Below are 25468 nucleotides of genomic sequence, written 5' to 3'. Positions count from 1 at the left end.
CAGAGTCCTACAGCTCCTCCAACTAACGATTCCATAGAAGGTAGCACAGAAAACAAGTCTCATATCACTGGCTTTTATGAGAGAAACTTTAAAACCCCACCAAACAATGTAGATTAAAGGCATATTACATTATACTTGTGTGCTGGTAACAGTAAACATTTAATCTTTTTCCTACCTTTTAACTTCCTAGCACTCAAAAACTACTAAATGAATAGGTGTGCTTCTACATTTCCTAACCTATAGCTTACCTCTGAATCTTCACATTGAACATTAATAGTTTCTTTTGCTTAGCTCAGGACAGCAGAATCACCTTATTTGAGGGGATTGCCCTAAGCATTGCTCTGAACACCAAATACACCTGGGCCTAGCCTAGCCTTCTTGAATTCATTGACATAAACTCATAAAACTTTCAGTGTTCAACTCTTAGTGATGACTCCAGCGTGACTGTGAAGCATTAGGTACACAACACAGTCTCTGAACTTGAGCTGCAGTGACAACGTGCAATATGGGCAACAGGGAGGGAAAATAAAGGTTACATATGACCATTTTAATCACACACTCTACATACACTATATTATTCCCACATTTTTATAGTTGCCCTTTCATGCCTTCAGAGAAGTATTGTAATTATAATCTGTTTGGCTTCAAGTTCAAAATGAAAGTATACAGGTTACATATATGTGTACACAGGTCCTTAATCACATGCTTGTGCTTAATAACTTCTTTAACTTTTGGTCAGCCCTGAATTAGTCAGATAGTTGGCCCAGATAATCGTTGTAGGTCCCTTCCAATAATCCCTACTCCATTCCATGCCACAGTGTTGGTCACAGCAGCCACAGACCCCAGGTCAAGAAGGGTGGTACCCAGACATCTCCAGCAGCTGTAGACTAATGGGTCAGAATTTTTTCACTATAGAGCCCCAGTAAAGAGCACACCTACCTACAATAATAATGAAAGGGATACCAAGCCTGCACTCTGCAGACTCTTAGCACTCTCTTATCTAAAAGAGCACTCACAGCAGCAGTAGCCTTTGTTCATACTTCCCAAATCATGAAGGTTAATGGGACCATCCTTCTAAATGAGGTGGCAAGACAAGGCTTACTAGCACAGAAAACAATTTTTTTCCTGAAAATAATAAAATTGGGTAGATGTCTCTCTATTACAAAGGTATTTTTCAGGGACTGGATCCATCTTGCATAGACCGCTGGAAACAGGATAATCTTCAGCCAGTACTAAACTAAATATATATATCTATATACACCACTCAAAACAACTTCAAAGATGTGTCACAGAAACCTGAGTCCAAGCCAAAATAGAACTGTGGATTAAAAAGACATTTTCAAAAGGTGTGTGTGTAAAAGGCTAAAAGATATTTCTCAGTTCAGGAAACAAAGCTTGCACTTCGGTTGCTTTTTTCCTTTGCAGACAGATCATTCAAAAGAAGCCAAAACTAAACATTCAGTGAGAACATAAGGAGCACCCAATGGGGTTCTTCCTCAATTGCAGCACTTTAGGCATGCTTAGCATCAAGAGCTTCCATGTTTTTCCTGAGCTATTAGTTTCACTTCTTCTATATCCACCATTTTTGTGAGGTATGTCTTTAACCCAATCTGTTAACATGTGTAATTAGTATGCTCACCACTGTAGGGAGAGAATTTTATCCAGCAACCAAATAAGAAGCTGAACAGTAGCTGTGAATTTTATTGTTGTAATATTAATAATTTAAGACTTCTATAAAACGGTTTGTTAGGGATGGGCATGAGGGAACAGAACATTGTAGGGCTTTTTGTAATTTAATACCTCAGAGTGATGAACAGTAGAACATATCTTCAAGAACTTGTCTCCAAATCAATACTTCCTTCCTTGTAAGGCAGAGGTAGGCAATGTTTTATTCACAGTATTTCTGAAATGGCTAAATGCAGCTCTAAAGACAAAATTTTTAGAATACGTACTTTACTTAAGCTTTAAACCTGCTAGAATTTGGTATGATTTACACATCAGAGAAAAAGAGATCTTCAGCTCCTGAAGTAGTGAGGTGTAGTCAATCCCTACTGTATTCTAAACTTTGCTCCCATAATAGTAACTGAACAATCCTCCTCAATTCCAAATATTTCCATCAGTTCAAAGCAGAAGTGGGGGAACATCCCACACAATCAGAATCAATAACATGGGGGTGAGGGGACAACAGTAAAAATCTAGGAATTATTCAAATCTTAGAGTAAATCTGTCTGCATAGAGGTAACAGATATTTGATTAAATTTATCGTTCTATGGAAAGCACTTTGTGATGTATGTCAGTGAAAGAGGTTTTTGTCTGCTGGCTTCATTTGCTCATGGCAACAAGAACAAAACACCAAAACAGAAAAATACTAATTTTCAGTAGTCTTTATTCAGATAGCTGTATTTGCATGTCCAGGACCAAACTGAAAGACACTCATCCACGTTTCCCAGAGGAAAAAAAGTGAAGATGTAAATGTTAAGACTGTTTTGAATGTAGAACTCTACTTTTCATAGCTGTTGCCATCTACCAGCACTTATGTCTGTGCCAAACCTTTGGTAAGTTTGCTTATGTCTTTGTTTAGTCCAAATTAGTTCTGCAGGGGAAAAAAGACAGGAGACCTGTTGGAGAAAAAAATAGTAATTTGAAACTTTCAGATATTGAAGATCAGACTGATTTTCTTCAGAAAGAATACTTGTGAGACTGAAGAAAGCCATCACTCATTTTGTAAAATAATGAAGGCATGGAATGAGGTGTACTTTGATTTCCTGATTACAATAAAAGTGGGAATAGTTTTTTACTGTCTACTCTAATGTGAAGAAGAAACCAGTGATGTTCTACTGGCATGCAAAAGAAGTGTATATGAAGTAGTGCTGTATTATGTACAACAGAAAATTAATTACAGCAGAATTATGCAATATGCTGCCCCTCACCAGCACTGGTAAACATCAAGTGTTTTCACAAATGGAACAATAGCATCCATTATGTTGTCTCAGAATGCATATGCTTCATAATTAACATTATTAGAAGAGGAAAAGTCTGTTCTGTAAAAGCAAAGCAGTAAAGAGACATTCATAATCTCTACCATGCAGTCCATTAACCTCAGAAATTTTAAGTAGCTTCACAGTCATCCATGGCATTTTGGATTTCTCACAGCTTCAAATCTGTGGGCAGCTTCACAAGCTTTTTGCAAAGTTTCTCATGACTAGGACATCTGTAAAATTTCCTCCAGACCTTTCTTCAATTCATCTCGTGTTAGGTATTCAGTAATTGACATATCTTAATAAGGATAAAGGTACATACTTAAAAGCACGCTCTACTGCACACAATATCTTTTTTTAAAAAACTTATTGGCAATTTTAGGTGCTGTGAGATATTAAAAGCATTCTGTTTCTTAATCTCAGTTTGTTTTTTTTCTCACTTCAGTGTGAGTTTTTAATGAGCAGTGTTCTCAGATGAGTCTCATTGTAAGGAGCCAAAATAATCAGATATCAATCTGCCTTTTATGAACTAACCCACCATTCAACAAAGGTGTCTTCACTATTTAGGTGAAAAAAATTTATATATTTTAGAGTCAGCTGAAAAAGTGCAACACTGCCTGACATGTTGCTTAGAAACAACTGACAAATTTTCTTCCTGGAAGTGTACTCAGGAAATATAAAAGGATAGAACCGGAATGCTAAATTTTGGCATAGTGGTTTTTATTAATTTTTTTAGTCCACAGAGGGAAGAAATTGGTACACCTTTGTTAATTCTGATCTCATGAAATTGGTCTTCTTTTCATACAAGGAATTGATTCAGATTTCATCATCAAAATTGAATCTCAACTGCAATAACAATAACATCTTTAAGTTAACCCTCACAATGTATTTGTAGTCCTGTCTCCTTGACATAAATACTTTTGTATTTCTGATACAGATAAGTGAGATGGACATACCTGAAAAAACATATAAGGATAATGTTAAAGAAATTCAGAGGTCAGCATGCACAGAAGAGGATATCACCTCTTCCTTTCTGGCTGGCAGCACTAAATAATGCTGCACTACAGAATGTAACATCATATAAAAAAGATATTTAGATCCTCAGAGCATACTAATGTCTGAAAAAGAGATACAAGATACACTGGATCTTATACCCCAGGGCATCCACACAATTACATTAGTACTAGAGGAGAAGAAGCAATATATGTACCTTCTTAGAAGTGAAATCCTACCTATCCAATTTGCAATTCACCTTGGGTGATGCAGAACCTAGATATAGAGCCTCTAAATGGCACACAGGTAGTCAGTTTTAGCTGCTCTGGATTACCCATAAGAAGACTCATATCTGAGCTGGTTTAGGGTTTTGAGTCTAAGGCTTCAAATTCCAGAATTCTTAAGGACTACATATGTTTGTAGTCTCATGAACAGGGAGGAAAAAACCCAACCAACCAAACTGATTTTTCATCTGAATGCAAGGCAAAGACAGTTACTTTAGATTTTGGTTATACTACACAGTTAAATTTCCTAAATTAAAAACTAAATTTTCAATGTCTCATTGGTGTCAGGGTTGTTCTGAATTACCAACCCCTGGTGTCCACAGACAGGTCAAAATCATATGGAATGGCTTAGTGTGCTTCAACACTGTTATGCCATGCTACGCAAGCACAAAACTTGTTTTGGCTTTGCAGTTTTCCTACTCTATATACTGGCCCTAGTTTAAGCACACTTTTTGAGGGAGCAGTATCTTAAGTCTTCAGGGATTTCCAGAAAAAGGCTCTCTAGAAGCTGATCAAGCCGCCGTGTCCCCAGCAGCACGGCAGAGCCCACCGAGCCCCACAGAAGGCCGGGAGACAGCTGTAGCACCCCCTCCGCTTCCTGCTGCTCCCACAGGCGCCTCAGCTCCGCTCCCACAGCCCACGGGGACGCTCTGAGTCACAACTCGCAATGTAAAACCTCCGTCTGCAAGAGGGTTCCTCCTCTGTAAGCAACAGGAGATGATACTCTGACTAGGGAAAAAATAAGCCAGAATGTGGCATTCATCTGAGGAATGATGCTGTACCAATGTCCTGCATCCTCAGTCAGCTCCATGACTGATTTAAACTTGGGTGGTAGAAATTCATATTGGTGTTCCGTGCAAGATATAACACTTCAATTTAAAGACAAAGAATATATATAAAAGGTTTCTTTTGTATTTTTTTACATACAACAGTGCTATGAGTCACTTTTTTTTCCCCATAGAGAACTGTTAACTAACCATACACTAAGTGTATGTTTAATAAAACAAAATATCCAAATTTGTAAGACACACTTTCTAGAGGTCATGTTCTGTAATGTCACACTGATCACCACCTGATTAAATTGCCTACTGCTCCAAATTTAATGAGAGACTGAAAAGTCTCAATGATAATTGGGACAGACGATTCTTTGAAGACAGAAAGTGAGTGGGCAGTTAGTCGAAGCACAGAAGAATGCTTATTAGTGTGGAGGTGGGAGAAGTCCTTTCTGAGAAAAACAATTGAAGACTATTCTATTTGGAAAACATTGACTTTTTATTTGTGCTACTTCACTGGAGTCCTGGATACCGTATCAATTCCATAACAGGTGGGGAAAAAAAAAAAGAACAAAAAAAATCCAACAACCAATAATTCAGCAGTCTCTTTCCCGCCTACAATTGCATACTGTGTAGTAAATTTAATGATTTCACATTTTTCAGTATAAAAATCATCATTATTTTCAGGAACTCTCTAAGTGATTTGTGTCTTGTCCTGTTTATCTTAAAAGTAAAAAATTTTTTTTTACTCCAAACAAAGCCATTGTCAGAAAAAGTGCACAGAAAGATATAAAGACAAAGACAGTTACAACCATCTGATTGAAAATTACGGAACCACTATATTAGGGAATAAAGAACAATTTAATCTTAATTAATATAAAGTCCCTTAAAGACACTGAGTATTTTTTATGCTCTTCCAATAAGATTAACAAAATATTTTACTGGGGATTGGAAATGGCACTAAAGTAAACTGCTGTTAAATATGTGGCTCAGATGTTCATTAGGAACATAATGATAAAGGGACAGTTCTCCTAAAAAGGACTCTATTTTTAAAATCATAATCAGATCTTTTTCTGCCTAAAAGATAGAATCCATTTCAAATAAGTATTATTTAAAGGAAATCACATGTACTGCATTATATAAAAGATCAAGTAAGGTAATTGCAATAGACATTCTGGGTTCATAATCAACAGAATTACTGATATTTTTATGTCTTTAAGCCTGCAATTCCATCTTGATATCCATATTTTACTCTGACTGCAAAATGCATATCAAAATTCCAGACTGTCTTTTTTGAAGTTAAAATGTGCCATGAAAGCAATATTTAAGATTATCAAAGAAAAAAAAAAAAGAAAAGGAAGCACTTAAGACCTAGTCCAGCTATCAGGAGCTATGACAAGTCTGGGATTCTCATGTCAGAGACAGGAGGACTGTACAAATACCCCCCAGCAGAAAGCTCTCTTTCAGAAGCTGTATTTATTGTTCCTTGTCCATTCTGAGCCAGGAGCATGTCAAAATACAGATGAATTGTGGTTGAAGACTGGGGTTAAAATCTGTCCTCAAACATATAACTGAAGTTTGTTGTTCAGTTGAAAGGCTGACTTGTTTTCTAGTTCCTAATTTTCTTTTCTTTCAGAGCAGGTATTTTATTTAGAGTCATATCTGGCTAGGTGAAAAGGACAGACATCAACTGCTTATTCTTCAGACTGGTACAAAATGTCTAACAAGGTACTGGGAGAGTGGCAAATTGTGCAAAACAAACTGCAAACTCAAGCTATAAGCAGCAACATGAACAATCTGGCCATTCTTCCAAGGAGCAATGGACTTCAGTAAAAAGTTATTTCCTTCTTTAAGAGAAAGCAAATGTTGGTTCAGGCAATTCCCACCAGGTCTATTATTATTTACAGACATCACTGTTGGCTCTCGCTCAAGGAGAATAGGGGGAGGGGGAGAGCTCCAACAACTTTCCAAAGAGAAGAGGCGTAACTCTTCACAGCACAATCTTGGGTGCAATGAGAAGGGACTTCATTGCTAATTATGGCTTTATTAGTGATATTGCATTATAAGTTATCACAGAAGGGGTTCGGGTCAGAAAGCATATTCTTGTTTTGAAAATCTTATGTCTTACCTTTCCCTGAAGGGACTGAAGTCCTTTCCTACATCATGAATCTAAAGTACCTTCTTCTAGTCAAATGGTTTTAGCCTACCTCCACAGACTTAGAGAAGATACCCCAGTCCCTGGCAAGAGGTCTTCTCTGCCCTCAGACTGAACAATTTCTCACAGGAAGGCTACCCTTGCACCAGCTCTTCCCCCCACAACCCCTCATGTCCTGTGGTAGGTACAAGCGACATAGCAGAACAAGATCTGCGCAGGTGAGAGGTTCACAGAGTTGACATAACCTGCAGGGGAACCTCATCCATCAATAATTCGAGTCAACCCTGCAGCTCTTCTAAATTCAGGAAGGGTCACATAGCACTTATTCCCTTGCCAGTCTCATGTGCCCATGCCTGGAGGTCAGGTAGTAGGATGGCACCAGCTCAGGGCTTATTCTAGTGCTTGGAATACATTGTAACCTCACTCCAACAAAAAGGAAGCACACTACATTAAATATTCCTTTACTTCACCATATGATCATGCCAGATGGTGGTTTTTCAGACCTATCTGAATGTGGCTACATAATTATGACTGCACTCTCTTCTGAGATAGAAGAATCAGAGTCATAGAATCAATTGGGTTGGAAAAGACCTCCGAGATCATCAAGTCCAGCCTTTGATCCAACACCGCCATGGTTTACTGGACCATGGTACTAAGTGCCACATCCAGTCTTATCTTAAAAACCTCCAGGGATGGAGAATCCACTACCTCCCTGGGCAGCCCATTCCAATGTCTGATTACTCTCTCTGTAAAAAATTTCTTCCTAATATCCAACCTAAACCTCCCCTGGCAGAGCTTAACACTGTGCCCTCTTGTCTTACTGCTGGTTGCCCGGGAGAAGAGACTGACGCCCACCTGGCTACTGTCAATCCAAACTCTCAGGTCCCTTTCTGCCTGGCTGTTCTCCAGCCACTCTGTGCCCACCCTGTAGCACTGCATGGGGTTGTTGGAGGACCCGGCACTTGGCCTTGCTGAACCTTACCCCTTTGGAATCAGACCATCTCTAGAGCTTGTCCAGATCCCTCTGAAGAGCCCTCTTGCCTTCCAGCAGATCAACACGCCCCCCCAGCCTGGTGTCATCTGCAAATTTGCTAATGGTACATTCAATGCCCTCATCCAGATCATCAGTAACAGAACTGGGCCCAACACTGATCCCTGGGGGACACCATTAGTGACTGGCTGCCAACTGGATGCAGCCCCGTTCACCATCATTCTCTGGGCCCGGCCCTCCAGCCAGTTCCTAACCCAGCACAGAGTGCCCCTGTCCAAGCCATGGGCTGCCAGCTTTTTCTGGAGTGTGCTGCTGTGGGAGACGGTGTCAAAGGCTTTGCTGAAGTCCAGATAGATCACATCCACAGCCTTCCCCTCATCCACCAGGCGGGTCACCTGATCATAAAGGGAGATCAGGTTGGTCAGACAGGACCTGCCTTTCCTAAACCTCTACTGGCTGGGTGTGATCCCCTGTCCATCCTGTAGGTGCTGTGTGATTGCACTTAGGATGATCTGCTCCATAACCTCGCCAGGCACCGAGGGCAGGCTGACAGGCCTGTAGTTTCCAGGTCCTCCTTGCAGCCCTTTTTGTGGATGGGTGTGACATTTGCCAACTTCCAATCATCTGGGACCTCCCCAGTGAGCCAGGACTGTTGGTAAATGATGGAGAGCAGCTTGGCAAGTACTTCTGCCAGCTCCCTCATCACCCTTGGGTGGATCCCATCGGGTCCCGTAGACTTGTGAGGATCCAAGTGGCTCAGCAGGTCACAAACTGTTTCCTCCTGGATTACAGGGGGGTTATTTGGCTTCCTGTCTCTGTCTACCAGCTCCAGAGGCCAGTTGTCCTGAGAACAACCTGTCTTACCGTTGAAAACTGAGGTAAAGAAGGTGTTAAATACCTCAGCCTTTTCCTCATCTTTGGTGACTATGTTCCCCCCATGTCCAATAACGAATGGAGGCTTTCCTTGCCCCTCCTTTTGCTACTGATGTATTTGTAGAAGCGCTTCTTGCTATCCCTAACAGAAGTGGCTAGATTGAGTTCAAATTGTGCCTTTATCTCTCTAATTTTTTTTCTACATGACCTAACTATATTCCTAAACTATTCCTGAATAGCCAGTAAAAATACAGAATGCTTCATGAATTTCCATGTCAGAAGTTTGTAGAGATGCTTCTTCCCTCCCCTTAAGCATGGGACAGTGAGGAGTACCCATGGCAGAGTCTGCTTTTTCTCTTTGAGTTTTCTCACTTTCCAGTCTTTGAGGAAAAATAAGAACCTACCAATCTTTCTGCTCTAACTGAATTTTCAAGCCTATGTTTACCAAATGGTTTGCAATTATGGGAGAAGAAGGGAAGGAAAAATAATAAAAAGAAAAAAGAGAAAGAAAAGAGATTGTAAAAGCTAGCTTAAATGCTTGAACCGTAATATTTCTAGGACTGTTTCCATTGCCCAGACTCCAGTGACATTATAAGACCACCTTTTAGTGATCACATCTGCAAATGCTGCCTTGGAGGAAGACAACCCTGGACAGAATACAGAGAGGAGAGAAGCAAGTAAGAGCAAGACAGTTACAATTACCAGACTAGACAGTGGTTATTCATTTCACCTCTAAGGAGAAAGCATATTTTATTAGTCGCTCTGTCTAAACTCTGTTCTTTAAGCCTGGTTATTTTATACACTGAAGACTGCATTACTGAAGTACTAAATGAATATAAATAACATTTACATCCAACTCATAGTTCTTATGTCACAAAGCTTAAGAATGCCAACTAGATAAATCCAAAAAAATCTAATTTCACATTTCGTGATACAGAGACTCAGGAATAATAAAGCATGACAATATAATAGTGGACAGGAAAAAAAAAAAAGAAATCCCTGCATGGGTTTCATTTTATTCTCGAAGAGGTATATAGTGCCATTAATTGTGCAGGCCATATACTAAACATGAACATTTAGTCATGGAAAACACTGTCAGTCAATTGATAACTGTCACGAATCTGCTCATCACAGCACTTCTTTCTTCTTGGTTCACTTTAACAAAACTGAATATTAATGCACAACAAAAATAGTAATCTTTGCATGCAAAACTTATGTGTTTCTCTGAAGACACCCCCACTTCCTCCTACCAAACAGCTGTGTACAATAGCATATTCCAAAAAATTTTCTTTAATGCTAGAGCAGCAAAGAATGGCTGAGGTAAAAGGAAGTCTTTGTCAAATGCCCTGTTTGGTGAAGACACTTGAATGTATTTTTATTTTATTTACAAATTTAAAAGCTGGTATCATATTATGTAACTTCTTCCAGGCCAGAATTACTTTACAATAAAGCTATGATCTGAATGAATCTTTAAAGAATTATTGGCACTTCCCACACCACCTATTGGTGAAATATATAGAGGCAAGAGAAGAGGAAAATATGAATTATGGATAGACATGAAAACCTGTTATTAATCACCTATTCACATGTGCAGCTGGAGGAGAGACACATTGAAAAGTGTACTTTGAGTCCAAAATAGGAATAGTAGATCTCCAAATAGATATCTGAGCTAAGAACAACAGCTTACAGTATCTGTCTTGTGGCTAGTTGGTGCACTGAATAAAGTAGGTTGTATCTTGCTATGTGCAAGTACATGGTCTGAAACACAAGGCTTTTGATAGTTCTGTTATTGAGAAAAGTTATATGATGGGGATATCTCTTGTTTGGATATCATAAGTTAAAGCCCACAAGCTCATGCTAATGTCTTGATTCATTTCAGCCTGTTGGGAGTTTGCAGAAAATGGCATTAACCAATTCAGGGTAGTTTGAGTGCTGCAATAGGTGGTTCTGGGATGGAACCTGTCCTAACTTCAGGACAGGTTTTTCATCCAGTGCAAATTGCAACTGTTTAGTGATGTACTGAAGAGCCTCAGGCTGGAAATGTATGCAATGAACAGGCATGCAGAACCAGTACCAGTTTTCTTTCATACTGTAGGAAGTTACTGCATGATGACCAAGTGGTATTTTCACAAGTTTGATCAATTTTTACTAATAAAGCATTCTTGGTTATCAACATCTTCCTTTGCATTGTGCACTGGGCCTTGTCTTGGCTAATTTGCCTGTTTGTTATGTACTGTCCTGAGTTTGTTATGCACTGCTTGCCCATCTAGCACTAACTTAGGTTTCCAGCAGGAAGCTGAAGAAGCCATTTCCTTACTGAAGGACAGTGGAGCTGTGGCTAACAGCTGAATGAAATGGCATTGCACTGGCGCTTTAGATACAGGGCAATCATCATTTGTCTGTACAGGACTAAAAAAAATAAATAGGATTTTTCAATTACAAATTAGAAAAAGTATTTGTTCCTAAGGCTTTACTTCAAGGAAAAGGTGGATGAAAGCAATGCACTGGTTGCTAAAGCTCTTGCATCACTGAGCAGTGACAGAATCCTTGGACCACCACAACAAACTCATCATACTGCAGCAAAGGGATTCATAATGATCCAAACATCTCCATTCAATGCAGGCAGCAGTCAGGATCTCCTAGCAAGCACTGCCCAAGATGACACAGAAGTTAGATCAAGTCAGAGCTCGCACCTGACGCTAACGTACAGCAGAAGGAAGGGGCAGAGATAAGAAAAGGATAGAGGGAATCTGTCATGTATTTGTAAAGAAAAGAAACAACATGTTCCACGTTGACTGAACATAAATGGGACAGTGTGCTCTGTTGTTAGCCAGAAAACAGACAAAAGTTGCATGGAATGCAACTAAGAAGAGCCTGTTGGGAGATACTTGTTCATCTGACAATTGCACAGGCAAGGAGAAAACTTGAGACAAGAATTATTCCTAAAATGAAGCTGTGGGTTTCTCTACACAGACTTGCCACATACTGGTGTTCCCCAGGGCTCAGTGTTGCAGCCAACCCTGTTTACTACCTTTATCAATGAACTGGATGAGGGGACTGAGTGCACCCTCAGTTTACAGATCACACCAGTTGGGTAGGAGTGTTGATCTGCTGGAGGGTAGGAAGGCTCTGCAGAGGGTTCTGGACAAGCTGGATTGATGGGCCAAAGCCAATTTTATGCGGTTCAATGAGAAGTTTCAGGTCTTGCTCTTGGGTCACAACAACCCCATGCAGCACTACAGGCTGGGAGAAGAGTGACTGGAAATCTGCCTGGCAGAAAAAGACCTGGGGATGCTGGTTGACAGCCGGCTGAACATTAGCCAGCAGTGTGTCCAGGTGGCCAAGAAGGCCAATGGTATCCTGGCCTGCATCAGAAATAGTCTGGCCAGCAAGACTAGGGAGGTGATCATCCCCCTGAACTTGGCATTGGTGGGGTCACATCTGGCATCCAGTGTCCAGTTCTGGGCCCCTCATTAAAAGAAAGACATTGAGGTGCTGGAGTGTGTCTAGAGAAGGACAACGGAGCTGGTGAAGGATCTGGAGCACAAGTCTTATGGGGAAAGGCTGAGGGAGATGAGGTTGTTTATTCAGAAGAAAAGGAGGCTCAAATAAGACCATATCACACTCTACAGTTGCCTGAAAGGAAGGTGTAGTGAGGTGGGGGTCAGCCTCTTCTCCCAAGTAACAAGCGATAAGATGAGAGGAGATGGCCTCAAGTTGTACTAGGGAAGGTTTATATTGGATATTAGGAAAATTCTTGTCAAACATTGGAACAGACTGCTCAGGGAAGTGGTGGAGTCATCATCCCTGGAGGTATTTAAAAGAGGTGTAGATATGGTGCATAGGGTCATGGTATAGTTGGTGGGCTTGGCAGTGCTGGATTAATGGCTTGTCTTTGATGCCTTAAGCCCCTAATGGTTTTTTATTTTTCTAATATTTGTAAGCCTTGTAAGTTTTATAGGTAGATTTTAAAAGCAGCAACCCTCACTCCCTTGCATCCCTTTCCCTGTAGCACCCTTGTTTACACGTTCCTTAACCCTCTTACGCCATTCTATGCTCCCTATATCACCCCTACTCCCGAATCCAGTAGAAATGTTTAGTCATTTGTCAAGGCAAGGCCTAGATTGTTGGCAGAACAGCATATCAGGGCCTAAACCACAGAACACGGTCAAAAACTGGGTGACTATGTACCCTTTGTGCTCTGAGGGAGATGAAGATGGGATGCACAGGGGGTCCCGAAATGTACCCCAGACCCATTTTCAGGGAGTGGACCCGGGGCGGACCAGAGTAAAGGCCACAGGGTGGACACATTTGGGATTGGATGGAGGGTATTATAAAAATGTAACCTCTCGGGCACAGGGGCGCGCATCTTGTAACATCTTTAGCCTTGGCAAAATAAACCCTTTCTTATCTCACCCCTCAGTAACTGCTCCGGGAGATTTTTCAGCACCAAAATCCCACGGCAACATCTTGATGATCTTAGAGGTCTTTTCCAACCTAAAGGATTCTGTGATTCTATTTTATAAGGGAAGCACTGCTTGAACTAGTAAGGATGGGAAATGGTTTCTCCTTATTTTAGGACTAAGGTTTCCAAGCATGCTCATTAAATATCATTAAAGGGCACTTTTTTGCTTTCAGGAACAAGAGCCAGAATAGATGATTTAGGTAAAATATATAGATTACTGGCCTCTGGTGAGAGTGGTGGGAGAAACTGAACTAAACATCAAATTCCCTGTCACTAAAGTTGATTTAACAGCCTGATTTTCAAGATCATAGAATCATGGAATCATAGAATCAGCTGGGTTGGAAGGGACCTCCAAAATCATCAAATCCAACCCTCAATCCACTATCGCTGCAGTTGCTAGATCATGGCACTAAGTGCCACATCCAGTCTTAAAAACCATCTTAAAAACCTCCAGGGGTGGAGAATCCACTACTTCCCTGGGCAGCCCATTCCAATGTCTAACTACCCTCTCTGTAAAGAAATTCTTTCTAATATCTAACCTAAAGATGTTGAGTTCAGTCAGTTATATATAATTTTCTGATGCTGGATGTTCACTTTAACTGAGTATAGCTATGCTAATTATAACCTCACTGTACTTTTGCTCTCCATAGGGCTCCTACTTTGCAATGGGCCACATTTTAATTAAAGAGAATGTTTTCTTCTGCACCACTGTTATGCATCCAGACCTGCTTGCAAAGGTTTCCTCCAGTCCAGCTGCGTACCTATACAGCAAATGGGTGCAAAGGGGTAAAGTAGCTGCAGCTCTAATATGATTGAAATTAAAACTTCATCCTCTCTTGCTCACAAGCTGCCCTCTTTTTTTACTTCAACTTTCAGAGCATTGTGAACACTGAAATTAATAATATTTGTTGCCTCTGCTTTTTTCCTTTTTTCTAAAATCATGCTGTAATAAAATTGAGACTTCTCTAGATATCTCCACAAAAATCATCAGATGATGAGAGATACTTACACTAATTAACAAAACTAATCTAAGAATATGAAAATGCCTTTTTCCTTAGTCCTCAAGTTTTCACTGAAAGAAATTTGCACTTGGTATTTTCCTTACTTGGATTGGGCTTTTGGGCACAGATCTAACAGGACAGATTAAAAGTTAATTATCACCTTGTGATATTCAAAATTAAGGTGCTGTCATGAAGAATGTGTATGGGACCTTAACAGAAATAACAATAATATGTCCTTTTTTCTTCTATTCCAAGGTAACAGAAAAAATAATACTACAGACAACAAGAAAAAGATTCTTATTAACATTTAATTGGAAGATTTTGTACATTTGACAGAAATTTGAGAAACTTATTTTCTGTTTGTATCTTAACTCAAAATTACCTAATTTAATTTATGTGAATCGAAATCATGAGAAAAGAGTTCATACACTCAAATGCTGTAGGCAAATCCCTGCTGCATAACTGTATAGTTCTCTAACTGTATAGTTTTGTATGTCAGGTAAAAAATATTGGTCATAGGTGGTCTTGGAGGTTTCTACAGTGTCCTCTGTGTCAAAAAGTTCAGGACTGGGCTGCTCAATGAGCACACAAAAACAGTTCAACTAACCCAGATGTCACTGGCTTAGGTGACATGGTTATAATTTTCATCCCTGCAGCAACAAATCTGTGAGTGGAAAAACTACTGCCTTCCTGCAAATTTTCTGGTTTTATTTTGGCAATTTTGCCACTTTCCTTAAAATATAGAGGCACTTGCATATAGCCCCACTATAAAATGTGTATTCCTGTTTTAATTAGGTTCATTTCACAGAAGTTGAGAACAAGCTAGCAGAATTTGGCATCTCTAGAGGACACACAAGGGCAACCACTGAGGTATGGGACACGCTTGTCTTGGCAGGACAGCAGCAGGATCTAATCCTGCCCTTTCCCAGTACTGCTAGTCCATCCTTGGCTATTCTTATGGATGCTGCCTGTGTATTAATAGTGTGTCTTTATAACATTAAAGTAAAATTCTCCTGAGAGCAACTTGTAAGACACTGTACATATTTTTCATCAGAATACAAGATGTGCATGATTCAGTATCCATGCCCTTTTCAAATCCCAAGTTCCCACCAGTCCCAGCAGAGGCACTATCACTGTGCCAAGATGATGCTAAGAACACACAAAAAGTGGTTGACTGAAGAAAATGGCCAAAAATCAGCACAGAAAATATAGTTTAACAGTTACCAACTGAAAAAGACCTTTACAGTCTCTGCTTTCCAACAGAGTAAGTCACTGTCAGCTTCGTTTGCTTTTTTTAAACATCAAGTACAAAGACTGCTTTGTAAACATGAAGACCTCAGATGTGTGTGTGACCACTGTGAAGAAAAAAGAATTCAGGGCATATGAGCTTCTTGTTCATATATTAAGAGTTTTCTTGAGAGACTTCAATGACCAGGTATGAGCAATGCCTATTATTATTATTATTATTAATGTATATGGTTACCAAGAGGTAATCATATACAGAGTGCCTTTTCTTCCAGGCACTAAGTTTTCCACACAGATATACACCTTGTCAAACAGCTTTTCTAGTGCAATGTGAGCATGAAGGCAAGAATATACATCACTTACTGCCTTGACCTGATCATCATTTGGAATTTAGGATACTCAGCATTATTCTTCTACTATGACAGCAAGAACCTCTGAATCCAGCTCGTAGACAGTCCTGGGCCACAGGCCATATACAACCTACCCCAATATCCCTATTCTGTGCCACATCAACACCAGTAAATAAAATTCACCAAGGAACACTCACTTACTGGGAGGGCAACATACACAGCCTGTCCACACAACTCTCTGGACAACTCTCTTTCTAGCAATTGGCTGAGACACAGATAGTTTTGGTCCCAAGCAAACAATGCAGTGGAAAACCCCTCTATGTTAACAATTTAACAATATGGAAAATATTAAAATCTGTGGATTGGAAAATAACAATATTTCTGTATCTGTGGACAGAATTTTTTTTTTGCTAGTACAGATGTAGCCTAGGTCCTTATTTACAGCCTGGCTGAAAACATACCTGTCATTTCCAGTTTAAAAAGAAAAAAAAGGAAAGGAGAATGGGAAAGGAAACAGGAAAGGAAGAAAAAGGAAGGAGAAAAGAAGAGCTCAGAGAAGCAATCTGAAAAACAAGTCAACACAAAATCTGTGTAAAAAATACACTGAGGCAGTGGAGCCTGTATGTACTCTCAGATGAAAAAGAGCTCATCTCAAACTACTGTGAGGGACACAAATATCTAGCTACTGGCCCTGTAAAAACAAAAACTGAAGTTTTGCAATTCTGGTAAAACAAAATACCTCTCCTTTCAGTGTAAACAACATTGTTATTTGGATTCAAATCTGAGAGACATGACATGAGGAGAAAAAACAGCTTTGGATCTAGTGAAAAAAAAAAGTTAACTCTTTACTTTGCAATAGATCTCTACCAATACCTAACACTGCAAATCTCCGAGTGCTGGAAGCTGGAACCTCATACAATACTGCTGAGAGGCAGCTCTGCCACCCCAATATTTGACCACTTGGTTCCTGTGGCTTTACAATGTGACTTGCAGCTGCACAACTGGGAATTAATATACATTACAAGAGTGAGTTTTAGTCTAGATTGGTTCTTTGCTCCCCTTCACTTCGTGCTCACACAGATGTTTCCATGAGCTTAGCAGTGGACGAACACAGGATCCATCGGAGCAGCTCAGGAGCATTTCCTCCCATGTCAGCATTGATCTAAATCACTCTTGGTGAGTACAGGCAGCCACACCCCTTTTAACAGTGCCTTGTGGAGGCAGCTGCACATATAACTCTGGCAATGTTAGCCCACGTTTGCGGTGCTGTCACCGGTACATTTGTAGAAACATTAATAAGAGTAACCAGAAGTTCCAGAAGACCTTTGGGAGGTACCACAGTACAAAGAAAAACAATATTTTGATTTCTCTCTTGCTCAATTTCTCACTTCTGGAATCTAATATCAGTCCTGAAATAGGATATTATCACAGGCCAGAACTGGTACTATGGGAAATTAGTTTAATGAGTAATTCAAGACATGTCCTGCTTTTAGATTCCCCCCCTCCAAAAGTGGATTGGAGCCCCAAGTTGCCCTCCTCTTGCCACACTCACAGCAAACATACAGACACAGCTCAGGTTTGGTAAATTTTGGCCCTATTCTCCAAGAGGGCAGTTTCTTACTACTTGTAGTGCCTTTGCAGCACAGCTCACAGCTAATTACTGCTTCATCAGGTTTCCAAAATGTTCCCTATCCATCTTACCCATTCTTTTCGCTAGCTATCATCAGGAGTTTTACATATTTGAGTGTAATCTTCCTTTGCTTCTTATTTGTTTTTATTATTATTGTACCATTATAATCTCGTTATAGTGTTTTCTAGTTTCAATTATTGTATTTAATTTTTTTCTGAGTCACTGTAATTGCTTTTAGTTTTTAATAATGTTTAAAATTTGCACTCTCTGAAGCACACATTATCATTCCCATTATAAAATGCAGTTAAAAGGTTGCCAACAATCTTGATTTGCACTAGTCTTCAACTGACCTTTTTGCCGTGGACCCTGCCTTGCCAATGCCTCCAGACTACAAAGGTAGATTCACTTTTAAACAACAGGCTAATCAGAATATAAGAACTCATAGGAAAACTGGTCTTCATATTTTTGTGGAAGATAAATATTTCAGAAAATTCTTAAAGCATAGGAACATTATAAAGTTATTCTGCAATCCATCCCACTATAGGAGTTATTGGTTTTCCAGTCTGGGTGTGACTGGTAAAACGACCATTTTTCGACAAGACTCTGAACTTTTGTGACTGAATGACCATTAAGCTTACACATGATCATATCAATGAAGTGTAACAAAGTAACTCACCTCTGACAGAAAATAAGACATTCTTCTCATTTCCCAATTATTTCTCTCAAATGTGAGATTAAGTGTATATCCACCAATCAAGCACACATCTCCAACAAAATTAATAAGATCTGAAAATCAATCCTGAAATGTTTTCCTGTACAGGAATCCTGTAACCTCTGAGGAATCAGAACAGCTTTACTTGGTTGTATGATTTGTCCATGTGAAATGTTTGCAGACGTGTTGATTCAGATTCTAATGATGCAGTTATTTAGTTAACAGATATATCTTTTTATCACAACACATTAAATTGATTTACCTGTTTCTGATTTACCAGGACTGATGTTTTCCTAGAAACAGAACTAAATGCAATGATATTGCAATATTTTTAACAAATTAGGGGTTCTGTTTTTAAAATAACTTTGAACCTGAATTCATAAACAACTTGGCAACAATCTGAGCCCTTATCTATAAACATTATTTAAAGATGTGCACAAGACCCCCTGTAACAATGACATAATTATATCTGCAATGGGAAAAATACTGCACTATTCTGCTTAGGAAACGCTTTTCAATGTTTTGAGAAATGTGTCTCAGCACTTAATCCCATGGAAATCCCATTCATCGTAAGCATGTAATATTTGTAAACTTTTAAAATTTAACTTTGGATTCAGCAGTTAGGACAGAGTACATGCATTTAGTCTTGTGCAAAACTAGATTAGAAAACCTTTTGAGTATTTTGTGATACAGGATCACTGGAAGTGGGGAAAGATGGCTCTAGTGGATGGGTGTACTTCTCATCAAGGCACAGTTTGACATCCTGTTAATCCTCACAGCACTTCTGATTCATTCAGACTTGCTGCTATGAAATTGCTCTTTAGTTTGTTCATCTGCATAACAAGTGATCTCTGATCGCTTCAGAGACAGAAAGATCCATCCATGATAACATCAAGATAAAAGTTAAAAGCTTTGATGTTACAAATAGCTGGGAAGAAGACAATAATTTAAGTGTAATTTTCAGGAGAATATGCAGGCTACATTGTACAGGTAACAGGGTGTGATGAAGAAATCATTTCAGCCTGTTCCTGAAGCCCTTAATTACCAGAAAAGCAACTCACATACAGTTCAGTGTTTCCCAAAGAGCTGGAAAGGATCATTAAATCATATAGTTAAATCACCATGTCTCCACAGACATCTACATCTTACACAAAACTTGAGTCAACTTGGTTGTCAAATGATGACCTTTTAAAGAAGCACATATCCACGGGTATGTCATGGTCATACTGGCAGCAGCATCTACATCATGGTTACTAGAACACCAATGCCCTGAAAAAATTTTACACAGTAAGAATGAAAAAAATTTTCTGTAGAAGAAATACAGAGAGGAAAAAGGGAATTCAGAATTTTTAAAATTTAGTGCTACAGCTAATATCTAGTTTTATATTAAGGAAATTTTCAAACAGCAATTAGTCTTAAAGGTAATCAGTGCATGCACCCAGCTACACAAGAAAATAAAAAAAGTGTCCCATCTAAAGATCTTTACATCTATCTGAAGTGCATTATCAAGATATTTGAATAAGTACCTCGAAAATTCCCATAAACTGAAGTCAGAAAGTCTAAGAAGCCCAGTGTTCAAAAGGGTTATCATTTGACTCGGTATTGTAGTGCATGTCTCACGAATATTCTAGAAATACACCTCTGACTCAACAGGCCTGGCCTCTTGAGCTGAAAGGATCAACCCAAAACTCCTCAGGTATGACAGATATGAGACAGAACAGATCTGAGTGGGAGCTGTTCAGAGATGAAGAATCTGCCACAGGAAATGGGTGTTCCATTTCCATCCAGCCATTTCCATCACCATTTTCACCATAGCAAAAAAAATCCCTTATCTGCAGTTGTCTGGTTTTGCTTGTCTCAGAGAAATTGAAGAACCTTGTATTTGATGATGGAGTGATGCTTATCTGGTTCAGCTAAAATACACCTCTGTTTCTGAAAAGCCAAAGATCAAACTGAGTCTGACTATAAAGCATTTTACCCAGACCTTAAGGGTTTTTTTCCCTCTTTTCTGCATGCCTCTGTGTTTTTTCAAGGTCACTTAAAAAAGACAAGCAAGAAAACTATCATGTACTAATATAATGAACACCATTTGTAATGCTGAAACCACCTTCCTGTTCACTAGTCCTCTATTTAAATATCATCTCAGGAAGTGAGCCCTTCAACTCCCAGCATGACCCTGAAACATCCCATGTCCAGCCCCACAGAATAGAAAGAGTTAAAATTTCCAAGAAGATATTCTTTGCTATTCTAGTTTCGTGACCTTTTTTCTTGGTCCCAATTGGCCATTTCATTTTTCCCTAAACTAAAATAATTTTGTTGAAAGCTGTTCAGCTTTGTGGACACAAATGAGATTAATTTAGACAACTGTACACTTTATTCATGGTGTTCCTATTGTTCATTTCAGATATAAGTCTTAGAAGATTTTTCTTTCATATTTAATTCCAGTTTAGTGCTAAATAGGGCTGAACCTGGTTCCACTTGTTGCATAGCCATTCTAAAAGCAGCTCTATTTCACTGCCACCACAATAACTGTTTGAGATCTGTCTTTGAACCGTGTAACCCATTAATTCTGTTAAAATGGAGTGATGGTTTGAAAAACATCTACATCAAGTCAGACAGTTTGCAGCACTCTATACACATTTGGCCGAAATTAAATAAAATATTGAAGAAAATTTCTGCAACCCTGAAAGCGTTCAAGGCCAGGTTGGATGGAGCTCTGAGCAACCTGGTCTAGTGAAAGGTATTCCTGCCCATGCCAGAGTTAGAGCTAGAGGACCTTTAAGGTTCCTTCCAACTCAAACTATTCTATGATTATATGACAAGACCTACTGTCATAAAAACATGTGAAAACCCATTACAGAGTCTAAACTTGTAACTCCTTACTAACAAAAAAAGGAGACAGAATTCAGTTTTTATATCAAAGGAAACTAATTTGTTACTGGAGTAATCCTGATTGTTACTTTGAATACTGATATAATACTGGTGCACTTACAGAGTTTTCAGAGAATCATCGAATAGTTTGGGTTGGAAGGGACCTTAAAGATCATCTAGTTCAAACCCCTGCCAGCAACACAACAACAACAAAGAACCTGTACCTTCATTTCTGCTGCAAAATTAGCTTACTCTTGGCACTTCCATGCCATCCTATTCACATGGTTTGAGACAAAATTCAAGACTGAATGAGCTGTGCACACATTCAAATGCCAGGAGGAAGCAGAGAGGAATGAAACACCAAAATATTTTTACTGCAAGCTAAACATCTCAGGTTCTCCTGGAATGCTCAGTGTTAAGCTAACATCAGATTCCTTGAAGGGGAAAAGAAATATTTATGGTACAGTATTTATACCTTAGTTCAAAAGCTCCAACAGGAAGGCAACAAAATTTAAGTTAAATAACAACACAGTTTTGTAGGAAGCCATATGTCTCCTATAATGCCAAGCAAAGATGTCAGTGACAGTTAAGGATGCTCTGCATTTTACTGTTGAGAGTAATTTGTCAATAACTTGCAGGACACGATGCTAAAAGATTTTTGCAGAGGAATCAGCCAAGCATTACAGAATGTCAAATAGCTAAGAATCTACTAGCCAAAAAATTACATTAATCAAGTGTAAGTATAGTGAATAACAACCTAGGAAGTGTTTCTTACATGATTAAAAAAGAAGACAGAAATAAAAATTATGGTAAGTTATAAAGAACAAAATTAGAAGATCAAAAACAAAGGCAGCAAAATTAGAGAGACAATAATAAAACAAACCTACAGGGAGCTGCAAAACATTAGGCATGAAAATCAGAAAAATATCTAATTTAGTGATAAAGCTGCCAAACTTAAAATAAAAAGGATGAAAATAACTACCAACAATAGAGAAGATTTGAGTTATTGACTGTGCTGAGTAATGAAAGGTCGTAAGGAAAAGGAAAACAGAAAACATTAGCAAATGTATCTGATGATCTGTGATGTTCTTGAATTACAACTCAACAAAATAAAAATGATAAAATAGCACAGGATGTCTTCCACAAGGACTTAAATGATAGAGTTTCAAAAGAAGAAAGAAGACCATAGCTTCCTCACACATAAATTAGTTGAGTAAAGAAGTCAGAGATGAGCTCTAGCAGATAACAATGAATGCATTCAACTATTACTTGCAGTGTTTTCCGACAGACTACTATCTTCATGGCTACAAGGTTGATATTTTGAAGATGTCCATCTTAAGGCCAAAATCTGCCTTCCAATATGAAGGTGAATCTCACAACAATTAAAAGGACAAGCAATCAAATCTATCTCAGTTTACCCTTTCCTGAATTTTAATTCAAATAACAAGAAGTACAAACAAAACCAAAAAATCATAGATTCATAAAATGGTTTAAGTTGGAAGGATTCTTCAAAGATTATCTAGTCCAATCCCCCCTGCCATGGGCAGGAACATCTTTCACTAGATCAGGTTGTCCAAAGCCCTATCCAATCTAATTTTGAACACTTCTAATGATGGGCCATTCACCACTTACCTTCTCCAGTGTCTCACTATTCTCATTGTAAACAAATTCTTCCTTACATCCAATCCAAACCTACCCTCTTTCAGCTTAAAACCAAGGCCCCTTGCTCTGTCACTACAGGCCCTGGTAAAAAGTGTTTCTCTATCTTTTTTCTAAGCCCTATTTATATGCTGAGTGATGTATGGTGCAACCTATTTCTTTTCAAGTTAACACAAGAAATGGAAAGACAATTATATTGAAGGTATACAATATGCCCCCCGTGTAAAAAAAAGCAAAATAAAATACTATTATCTCCTTCAAAAACATATTCTCTGCCTATGCAGGCTGATGTACCTTCATTTGCATCTTGAGTTCATAGTTATGAAGGAGCACAGGAGGATCCCTCACAGAGCCAGTCTCTCTGAAGTGGTAGAAAGTATCTGAAGGGTTCCTGTCAAATGTGATGTCCTGCCTAAAGAAGCTGTCTCTTTTGGATGATACCAAGACACTTGTGCTTGCACACAAAGAAGTAAATAATTTAAGCACCATCCAACAGCCTACCTCTTATTGGACATCATAGTACCCTGGGCCTTTGAGGAGCAGCATTTGTCACCATTGTATCCAAAATCCAAAATGTTTCCTTATCAGATAGGTTATCTCAGTCCCTGTAGCAACAATGATATTCAAAATGCTGCTAAAGAATCTGAAAAGAAAAACCTACAAACTGGGATTTTACTGTCTACCACCGCCATCGGTATATCAAAGTTTGAGTGATGATTTGTGTTTCTCTAGATCAACAGCTTTCCTTAATTAGTTGCCCCATTCCCATCAGTTTCTCTAAAGCATTTTTAAAAGTGACTACCACTAAATAAAGTTATCAACTGATTTTCTTAAATACTTAACACAGCAGGACTTCAATGAAATAAGCATCATAAATTTTTCATAGCAAAGAAAAAGTATTTTGCTTATGCTATGGCAGCTCTCTATAATTTTCTGAAGTGCATTTAATGTTACAAACTGAAGTAAAGGTGACTGCCTCATTGCCATCCTGCAGCCCAGGGGAAGAGTTCAGAGTAAATTCCGAGTAACCTGAGTGCCAGCAGTCTCTTCAGCATGTGAAAACCACACAGGCTTCTCCATTCCTATCTCTGAGTATTTGAGTTTTGACTTTTTCACTCTCCATAAATCACTCCAGAAGTACAGCATAGGCATAGCACTTATTGAGTCACTTGAACAGTTTGTCCAGTTTTAAAATGTTTTGAAAACCTCACTACGTTTTTCAGCGTGTCACCTTGAAACTGGTTTCACAGAAGGAAGGTTCATTTCTAAAACAGAAGACAAGATCAGCAATCATGCAGGAATGTCATTGTATCACCATCAGTAAGTAGGAAGTTTACCACCTGGACTCAAGCGCAAGACATGGAGTCCTCAGCACTGCAGGAGATGCACTGGCTGTTTCTGCCTGCAACTCCTTCCAGGCAGAGCAGGGGGAGGTAGAGGTCAGCCTCCTCACTGCCTCTGCTGTGGTTGGCAGTCTGGAACATACAGAGCACTTGTTGCTAAGTAAAATACTTCAATTGTGCATGGCTCCAGAAGATGACACTCCACTTTGTGAGGTATAATTCATTCCACAAAAGGCTAAGTCTCATTCTTAGAAAGCAGGCTGTGCCTTTCCAGCTATGCCCCAGAAGACCATGCCATATAAGCATGTTCAGAAGAATCTCAGGCAAAAGAGGCTTTTATTTTCTGTATTGGTTAGCAAAAAGTGTACTTCTATGCTTTAAGATTTTTCTGTTTCTGAAGCACTTTATAAAAGCACTCACTAGTTTCCTCTGAGCTAAGCAAATATTACCAGCAGTAACCACTGGCAAATACCAACTCACCACTGGGTCAGGAAAATTATTTAAGAGCAAATAAAAGCCCTCAAAGCTGGAAGATAAGTCTTCAGTAAAAATAAAATAGATACTTTACTGTTTGGATGGTTAAATGAACAATACCTGCCACCAGACTAATTTGGACAGATACTAATAAAATTAATCTCCTGTTAAAGAGGAGGCTTATAATACAGTGCATTTGTTTACTGTGTCTTATAAGTATTACAGTTTCCATAGAAACAAGAGAGAGAGAAAATTTTAGCACTGGGCAACAAATTCTAATGACTTTTTGTAAAGAATCATTATATATATATTTAGTGCAAATACATCATCAAGACTCATACTCAGGTATATGAAGCATGGATCACTAGTCCTAAAGCAGAGGCACTCATGATTGTACATGACTTCCAAGTCTTTATGGTAACAAAAAGAAAGGACACATCCTTCAACACATGGTATTAACAGTTCATGCCATGCTGGTCCTTCCTCTTCAGGCTTTTCAATTTTGTATTGCTTCCTCCGACTGCCCTCCAAATGAGAATGGGAGCAAAAAGCAGTGAAGCATTTTCAATATATACTTCCCTTTCCCTGAAGCTTATGTGGTATCTTATCCCTTACATTTGCAATCACCTGCAGCTTAACCATGATGTAATTTCTTATGCCTTGTGGGCTGA

The 25468-nt window shown here is 39.0% G+C and overlaps 1 protein-coding gene and 1 long non-coding RNA gene across 10 annotated transcripts in view; both read right to left on the bottom strand.

The window, feature by feature from the left end:
* The window catches only part of DLGAP2 (DLG associated protein 2), a 455335-nt gene that overhangs the window by 344980 nt on the left and 84887 nt on the right, over nt 1-25468 (bottom strand). The gene's annotated exons all lie outside the window — the stretch shown is intronic.
* Nucleotides 947-24828, bottom strand: LOC127466836 (uncharacterized). Its single transcript, XR_007902879.1, has 3 exons — nt 24321-24828; nt 3935-4096; nt 947-2618 (listed from the first exon to the last, which is right to left on the bottom strand). It is a non-coding gene; the product is annotated as an uncharacterized LOC127466836 (long non-coding RNA).

Source organism: Manacus candei, unplaced genomic scaffold, assembly GCF_025592945.1.
Source record: "Manacus candei isolate 608988 ecotype Guabito, Panama unplaced genomic scaffold, ASM2559294v1 h1tg000011l, whole genome shotgun sequence".
NCBI lineage: Eukaryota > Metazoa > Chordata > Aves > Passeriformes > Pipridae > Manacus > Manacus candei.
This window is presented reverse-complemented; position numbering and strand designations above follow the sequence as displayed.